The sequence below is a fragment of the Tachypleus tridentatus genome, chromosome 12 (assembly GCF_004210375.1).
Source record: "Tachypleus tridentatus isolate NWPU-2018 chromosome 12, ASM421037v1, whole genome shotgun sequence".
Classification (NCBI taxonomy): domain Eukaryota; kingdom Metazoa; phylum Arthropoda; class Merostomata; order Xiphosura; family Limulidae; genus Tachypleus; species Tachypleus tridentatus.
Window position 1 is genome coordinate 99945106 of NC_134836.1, and position 9775 is coordinate 99954880.

Here is a 9775-nt window from a genome sequence, read left to right on the forward strand (position 1 = left end):
AATCAATCACAGACAAATAACATCTGGTTTCAAACAACTATTCTCTATATAAATTACTTCTAAAGTCACTATATCACTGATAGAAAATTAAAAAAAGCTCTTCTTATTAAACATGTATGGGCACAGATGAATAGTGATAAGGATAGCGCTAGTAGTTATAATTATTTATTATCTTATATTTTGTTATTTCGGTCTGTAATTAAAATGGAACTTTTATTTACTACAAGCAATAATTAATTACATCTACAATACGTTTTACTGGCTAACGCGTCAAACGCATGCTGTAAAAATGCACGATACAGATTCCATTTAAAATTATTATTCAAACCATTTGAAGCTTCGTACTATCAGATACTGTTTGTGTTTTAGTGGAAATCTCCTGAAAAGATAGTAAAGTTCAGTTGAGTATTCAATTAAAGAAAAAAGACAAACTTAGAATTATAAAGTTTAAAGAAAAGAATACAAATAAATAATTTGACCTACATTCTAAGAATGTGACATATTAAATGAACTGTGATTACTAATTGGAAGTTATCATCAGAAGGTACATTTTTATTTATGTCAATGGAAAAATAATTTTAGTTCACATACAAATATTTGGTAGGTAATGGAGTTTTACAATAAAAGACACTACATTTAAAGTAAATATGATTTTATCCGGATTGTTGGGAGATGTTAGTGAAAAACGGTAATGTATGGAGGCGTGCGCTATATTTTTGTTTGTTTTATTTGTTTTTGAATTTTGTGCAAAGCTACACGAGGGCTATCTGCGCTATCCGTCCCTAATCTAGCAGTGTAAGACTAGGGGAAGGCAGCTAGTCATCACTACCCACCGCCAACTCTTAGGCTACTCTTTTACTAACGAATAGTGGGATTGATCATCACATTATAACGCCCCCACGGCTGAAAGGGCGAGCATGTTTGGTGTGACGGAGATTCGAACCTACGACCCTCGGATTACGAGTCGAGTGCTCTAACCACCAGACAATGCAAGGCTTGTACAACTTCTGAAGGAGACACGAGCATACGCAATCTCCAAGCTAAGCAAAATATAATAAGGAAAAGTTAAAGATAACTTATAAAGTAAAATAAAAGTGTGAATGGATAATTACTGTAATTTGGAGTTTACACCAAGCTCTCTTATAAGTTTAATTAAAAATTTTGAAATGCAGGATCTTTCATTCACAATAACTGATGTGTAGCATATTTTTGTGTTGCCAACAATACAGTGCAATTTGTTACTCATGAAGCTTTGTAGAAGCAGTAAAATATGCACCAGTGAATAATTAATTTATTAAAAGCACAGAATATCTGAATAATATGTCAAAAGATTTTATTGTTTATCTTGCAAAAACATATCTTGGCAGAACTTTATTAATAACTTTGTTATTATTTTAAAAATACAAGCCTGCAGTATACTCTCGAAATCGAGATATTTAGTATTATCCCTAAGCACGGCAGTATTTAAGGATGGGCTGAGGAATAATGGCTAAAGCACTCAACCTATTACTCTACAATGTTTACAAATAACTGCTAAGTTGAGTCCTAGCCTCGTTTGATCAGCTAATTGACATTGTAGATTGTTTTATAGTTTATTTCAAATTAACATGGTTCTGTTCTTGGAACACATGTATTTTTGGGGGAAAACAATAAAAGAAAAATTAGCAGGTAGTTCAGTTAATGAGCATATATATTATTTCCATGTTACATAACTAGTAGTTTTACTTCTGATCGCTAGATGGCAGAAGAAATTGTTCTTATCTCACGACCGTTTGTGAACTTAATTTTTTGCAAACATGATATTTGATTAGGAAATTCGAGAAACATTCAAGAAAGAAGGAATAATCTAAATTAATATTCAAGGTAACAAGAAAATCGCGTATCAAGTATTTATGTAACTGATATATGCTTGTACGTGTTATTGATGTCTCAGATTAAAAACACCAGTTTATTAGTTATCAAAACAATGCATTATACAGTGGTCTACTTTTCTCAGATTTTCAGTAGGACCGAGTCTCGCAGCTGTGTGTATCCATGTGGTATCGTACATCGTGGTATGGAGTTTGTATGGTTTCCTCTTTGTTAATTACATGGTGACTCTATTATGGTGTAAAATCGATTTTGTGTCCATGCAGCGAGTTGGGTCAAAGTTCGAAGGGGTGCAATGTGTAAGCTGTATTTTGGCGGCATTTACAACCTTAAACAATACTTAATTTTTTGCAATTTTTGTTACTTGAAGAGGTTATGTAATACCAGTATTAGTCAGGTAAATATTGGGCCATCTCAGAACAAAAATGGTGAGTATTTTCAGTTAAGGTTGTACTTACCAGCAGCTTTAATTTAATGTATAAAAACATTACATAAGAACAAAATAAAGAAAATGATGTGTGACTGGTTTAATACTGCAATACATTATTACTATTAGTGATGACCATGTTTGTGTACAGTAACTTTCATATCCGTGCAAGTTACAGTAGCTTCTAAAAGTGCGATCGTACATCGTGATGGCAACTATAAACTTTGTCTGATTTCGTGTACAAAGTTTACTGTATATATAATTAAAACTTACAACTTAGTTATTTGTAAGTATAATCTGGCGATTTCATGAACCTACAAAACTTAGGTTTTGCTTGTTTGTTTGTTTGTTTGTTTTGAATTTTCGCCCAAAGCTACACGAGGGCTATCTGCGCTAGCCGTCGCTAATTTAGCAGTTTAAAACTAGAAGGAAGGCAGCTAGTCATCACCATCCACTACCAACTGTTGGACTGCTCGTTTACCAACGAATAGTGGGATTGACCGTAACATTATAATGCCCCCACGGCTGAAAGGTAGAGCATGTTCAGTGTGATGGGATTCAAACCCGCGACCCTCAGATTACGAGTCGAGAACCTTAGCGACCTGGCCACGTCAGGCTCAAAACTTAGGTAAACCTGAAAATATTTTTTTTTTACAATGTAATCGTAATCGATCGATAAATATGTGGTCAAGTTTATTCCAAGATGTCAATACTTTTGATATAGACGGACTTTATAAGCACAGTTTTAAAGGATATATGGAACTAACACATTGTTCTCAGAAGATTCGTTAATATGTTCATCTGTCTTTTATATATCAGAAGTAGGAATTTACTACAGTATATATTTAACAAATGAAAGTTTTATACATGTATGCACATCATAAAATATTTCTTTAATAAATATTTGAAATATGAAGAACATACCTGTTAAACCATATTCTACATTATAACAGGAAACGTTGAAACGTAATAATAAAAGATGTTAAAATTTATAGAGTTGTAATAACATGTTTGTGATTTAAATAAAAAGTGTAATCGATATACACAATAACAAACAAGTGGATAAACTGTCTTTGTTGTGTATCATCTAGTAAATTATATATAATTTTATAACGGTGACCTATCATATTGAAACTGAAAAATGGCATATAATCAAAGTGTGATTTTTAATGTACATTGTGTTTTATCTTTATCAAACAATACATGAATAACGTTTTCCTGTATCGCGTACTATCAGCAATACTTTAATGATACATTACAAACATAAATCAAATGATTAGGAAATAACATATTTTTGATCGGAAAAAAATCAAGGAATCTAATTTTGCCCAAGATCTGGCAACAATACAAATATGACACTTCAAAAATAATTAATTTTAATCGAAAGTTAAAGTTAAAAAAAAAGGTCATCGCGATCATAATTTTCTAGCTTTCGACATTCTAGTTAGTAGATCGATAAGTATGAAACTAAACAAATGAATATAGTTTGTTATTACTAAATAAGTGCTTGAAGGTCTAATAATTACACTGGATTTACAACGCTAAAATCAGGGGTTCGATTCCCCTCGGTGGGCTGAGCAGATAGCCTTTGTGGCTTTGCTAAAAGAAAAACACACAAACACACAAACACTAATAATTACAGATATTGAAATTTAGATGAATAATGCTCAGAATATTTAATACAATATGAACTCCTTATTTGTTTGTTGTTGTTTTTTTAATTTCGCACAAAGCTACTCGAGGGCTATCTGTGCTAGCCGTCCCTAATTTAGCAGTGTAAGACTAGAGGGAAGGCAGCTAGTCATCACCACCCACCGCCAACTCTTGGGCTACTCTTTTACCAACGTATAATGGGATTGATCGTCACATTATAACGCCCCCACGGCTGAAAGGGCGAGCATATTTGGCGCGACGGGGATGCGAACCCGCGACCCTCAAATGACGAGTCACACACCTTGACACGCTTGGCCATGCCGTGCCGTGTGAACTCATTAAAATATTTTAAACGTGTAATGTTTAGATAGTGCTCTATATTTTTATCTTCGATTATAGTGTACTGATAAGGCTGAAGAATTGATCAGGAAACGTACAGATATTTATCTTAACTTTCTGAGAAACTTCTTCTCTGACAGCTTTACTGATATATAAGAGCAAGACAATTTCAATAGTTTTTTTTAGTAGAATCTTTCTGTTGTTCTTTTCTTACTTGAATATATATTTAAAAAGGATAAATACAACAGAAAGATTGCAACACTTTAGAAAATGTGTTGCATAGGAAATTATAAATTTATTACCAATCACTTGTAAATGATTCTTATAGTTTTCCATATTTTTGCTTTTCTAGACTATGAACTGGAAGTGTGTTATTAGTTTTTTTGTGTTACTTACACCATTATTTCTCTGAATTTTTACTTTTCGTACGTCTTTTAGAAATTACTTCGTGTTTGAAGCTCTAAGCAATCCATCAATAAATGTTACGTTATCACCAGCATAAATAAGAGGGTGTCGTGAAACTTCTGACGTCTATCGACTTCTTGCATCACAGCTTAGGTGTAAATGTCAGCGAAGGCAAAAACAAAAGTAATTTATTAGACCATATCATCTTCACACAAGATATAGCTGTCTACTTTCATGATTTCATTTGTGTATCTATCTCACTACGTCTATTTGTGTAAACATTTTTTGTACCACAATTTAACTAAATGTTGTTTCGTTCTTTAAAAGAATTACGTCACATAAATACCAGTAGCTTTATCTGTTGACATTTAGAAATTGTTTGATTTTGTTCATACAAAAGCGGTAGTAAAGAATGTGAACCTCCTCGTACATTGAGTTCAAATACAGAACTACTTTGAAAATCCTGAGAAATATTATTAGTGAACAGTAATAACTCATATACGTGGTGTTTCAACATTCTGGAACCAGGGGTGACAAGCAGCTTTTCTTAATTTCACACATGTGACTAATTTACGATGTTGTCGAAACATGCTGTTAACTACCTGGCTATGCCGGGCCACCACTCGACTCGTAATATAAAGTTCAGGAGTTCCAATCTCCCTCACACCAAATATGCTCGCTCTTTCAGCCGTGGGGGCGTTATATATTGACGGTCAATCCCATTATTCGTTGGTAAAAGAGTAGCCCAAGAGGTGGCGGTGAGTGGTGATGACTAGCTGCCTTCCCTCTAGTCTTACACTGCACTGCTAGATTAAGGACAACTAGCGCAGATAGCCCTCGTGTAGCTTTGCACAAAATTCAAAAACAAATAAAACAAACAAAAATATAGCGCACGCCGCCATACATTACCGTTTTTACTAACATCTCCCAACAATCCGGAGAAAATCATATTTACTTTAAATGTAGTGTCTTTTATTGTAAAACTCCTTTATCTACCCAATATTTGTATGTGAACTAAAATTATTTTTCCATTGACATAAATAAAAATGTACCTTCTGATGATAACTTCCAATTAGTAATCACAGTTCATTTAATATGTCACATTCTTAGAATGTAGGTGAAATTATTTATTTGTATACGTTTCTTTGGAAGCTATTTTCTCTGTGTGCTTGATCCATATATGTAATACAACATTCATGAGCTACCTTATGCAATGCATGAATACATATGACACACTACTCAAAAAATGTCATAAGTATGCAAATTTGTTACATACTGTCAAATATCTTAATGTTTGACTGGCTGGTTTAGAACCTATGTATGGTAACTTTGGTTATCTCAAGTGTTACTTCTGTCAGCTAGATGTCAACAACTATGCTTCTAGTAACTTAAATGAGTGTCACAACGTCCTTTCAGCTCAGTTTCTGAACTTCTTGTGTTCCTTTCTAATCATGTAATTTAACAATCTTTTAGTCGTTATATCAACTAACATTAGGAATTTTGTGTGATATTTAACCAGCAATCACCTGATATCCTACATAAATCATGATGAAACATTTCTCAACACCTCAAACATAAGGAATGTCAGTTCCTTCTGATATTTAATCCACTGATAAACCTACCCTATTAATTTCAGTCATAATGATCAGGAGGTTACCATTGGTATCTCAACTAGTCGCTACATATTTCCTTCACTGGTATTTCTTCTTTTGACTCCTCTTGGAGTGCTAAATACCATCTACCTTCTTCTCACTGTTTTTACATTCCATCATTAACATACTCGTCCTTTCAGCGGTGGGAGATTTATAATGTCACAGTCAATCCCACTTTTAGAAGGTAAAGATTATCCCAAGGTTTGGCGGTGGGTGGTGTTCACTAGCTTCTTTCTTTATAGTCTGTAACTTCTAAATTAGGGACGGCTAGCACAGATAGCTCTCGAGTAACTTTGCTCGAAGGTCAACAAAACAAACGGTGATTTCGATTCAGGGCTCATTTAGCATTTCACCATTGCTGAAGTACTTTTTGTTTTAAAATTCATTTTGAGTTTCGTACATTTATCTCAGTAAAGTGTCATTTATTGGCATAATATTGTATTGTAGTTTAACTACTGTGACTATCTCTGTTAACTGATTTAGTGTTCCTTAACAATGGTATTGTCATGTTATTGTATTATATTATAATTGGTATTGTAATGTAACTCGTATTTAACGCCAATTTTCATGTGTTTCTCTCTTTAATAATATATTAACGTAATTGTATTTCCATTTTAAATACTTTTACTTCCTAGTCTTTTGCCAAGCGCTGACCCATATGCTTTTCTTTGTTGTTGTTGTTTGTTTTTGAGGTTTTTCCAAAGTATCTGTTTGTTACAAGTGAATATAAATAAAATTAAAAATACCACACAATAAAATGCAAATAAACTCGACAGCTTTTAGTTCAGCTTAACAACGTTCATTATTCAGCACTATAGTCACACTTAAAATAAAAATTACACAAAATTGCTTTATTACCTTAAATTTTAATTATATTTTCATTTTTATACTTAAAGGTATATTATAAAATATTAGTTTTGGTATTAAATAACAGATATGTTTATCTTTTATTATTATCTAAGGATTAATAGATATTTTTGTGTGGAGTTTAATACGGTCTATTCAGTAGTTGACCCTTCCCTAAAGCCATAATGATGTTTGGAGAAAACTGGTGTATTTATTTAAAACTCTAGTAAACCTATTTTCACTTTTTTTTTTCTAATACCTTAGAAAATACTGACAACAATAAAATACGTAACAAGTTTATATAAGTATTCTTATCCATTTTTTATTCTTAAATCAAATTATATGGCCTTTCTTCGTTGTATGTTTTAGTTTGGAGACCCTATTCTTGACATTTTGCTCTGGCGGAAGGCTATTACTACTGTTGTTACTGTTCTTGTCAGCACAAAACCTATTTTCAAGAGCTGCCACAAAACTTTTCGACCCCCTACTCAAGGCTCAATACTTTGTCTGTCAGTGTATTTGGTCATTTTTTGTTTAACTAGTTCTAATCAAAGTTAAAGCTTTAGATGTGTAACACTTATCCTGGCAGTTTTTCCTGTTATTTACGGATACTACCCGAAAGATCAATCAATGTATCTAACGACATCACAGTATTCTAGTTCGACCAACAAAGAAAAGCAGTCTTTAACAAATGTTACAAGTTTTTCAGCCTGTGTAACTATAAATGAAGTTGCTAAAGGAATTTTAGTATGTCAGAAAAAGTTTAATATGTAAACAAAAGAAAGATAGAATTCTTATGTTCTTTCACTATTGTTCATGTAAGTGAAACGCGTGACTATAATATTACCTTTATCTTAATCGGCCCGAAAAATCTTAATATTCTTTTAATTGTTTGTTCCAGTTGATTAAAATTGAAATTAAATGTTCTTGATATTTCTGTATAAAAATATTGATAACTAATGAAAATAATACGCATATATTTCAGTATTATATAATTAGTTTATGTACAAAACTTATTCTAGAAGCTCTTATGAACTGTTTAACATGATATATTGGTCAAAGAAGACTCTTCTTTTTATTCAACAACTTGTTTTAATCCCTCAAACCTGAGAATGTTAATGGTTGTAATCTAAAAAGACAGACAGTGTATTACCACTTGTTGCACTTTACTGTTCTTTTGTAACTCCTCAGGTTAATAGAATCATGATGGAAAAATTCAACATTGTACAATAACCACGTAACAAAGAATATGTTCACTTACCATTTGTAGTTACCTATATTAATAACACAACTAAGCTAGGTAATGAAAAAGATATAACACTCACGAAGTTTCATATTACCTAGATAACGTCATTTTTGTTGAACCCGCACGTCGTTTGATTTGTACTTACCTTGATAAAGTTATTCTTATAATTAGACCAAAAGCTTAATCTTCTACTTGTGTATCAGAGTTAATTATTTACTATACAATATATAACCTTTATTGAGAATTATTGATGAGGCTGGACTCAAGTTCTTTAAATGAATCAGAAAATATCATCGTAATTAAAGGCAGCACCGATCCCTCTATATCTCAACATTTTAACGAAAAGAGCCATGACCCTTCACAACTTCAACTTGTAGTCCTAAATATTTGTCCAGAAAAACCACTGCAAATATTAATAAAAAGACTAGTGCTTTATTTTCATCCTTCACACTTTGTTCTCTAATTTGAGTTTTCTCTCTTGCTCGTTCTCTTTTTCTTTTTCTTCTATTCACTTAATAACGTTCACTTGTGCGTCAACAGTAAATATTCGGACTTTAATAAGCCATAACTACAAGAATTTAACAAAGAAATCGTTACACCACAGTATTACTGACGGATTTTACGAATGTATCACCTATTTGGTTTGTTTGTTTTACGCTGTCTGGCATAGCCAGTTTGATTGGCAGTCTGCGGGTCGCTGGTTCACATTCCCCTCCCGTCAAACATGCTCTCCTTTTAAACCATGGGGGCGTTATAATAAAACGGTCAATCTCACTATTTGTTAGTAAAAGAGTAGCCCAAGAGTTGGCGGTGGATGGTGACTACTAGTTGCTTTCCTTTAGATTTTCACTACAAAATTAGGGCAAATAGCCCTCACGTAGTTTTGTGCCAACTTCCAAACAAACCAAATCCTTGTTTTAACGTAAAGCTATACAATGGGGTATCTGCTTACTGTCAAGCACAGGGAATGGAATCTCGGATTGAAACATCGTAAGTCCGTAAACTTACCGCAGATCAATTGGTAGAACCACCTAAGTGGATGTTTGACAACTACTGCATTTCACAACATGAAATTTTGGCAACAGGATAAGTTTTGCATGGGTAAAATATCGTAATATTTTCAATTTTTATTATTAACTGCCTCTTTAATTTTCTCACACCTTTGTATATTAAAAGTGCAAGAATTGTTTGTTGAAATCATATCTAAATTTTCGAAAATTCGCATTTCATAAAATATGTAACTTTTCTCTTTTTTTTGTAATACCTGTTAAAATAATTATAGTACCTCATTGCTTCCATTTAGATATTTCAGTCTTTTACAATTTACTTAGTTTCAAC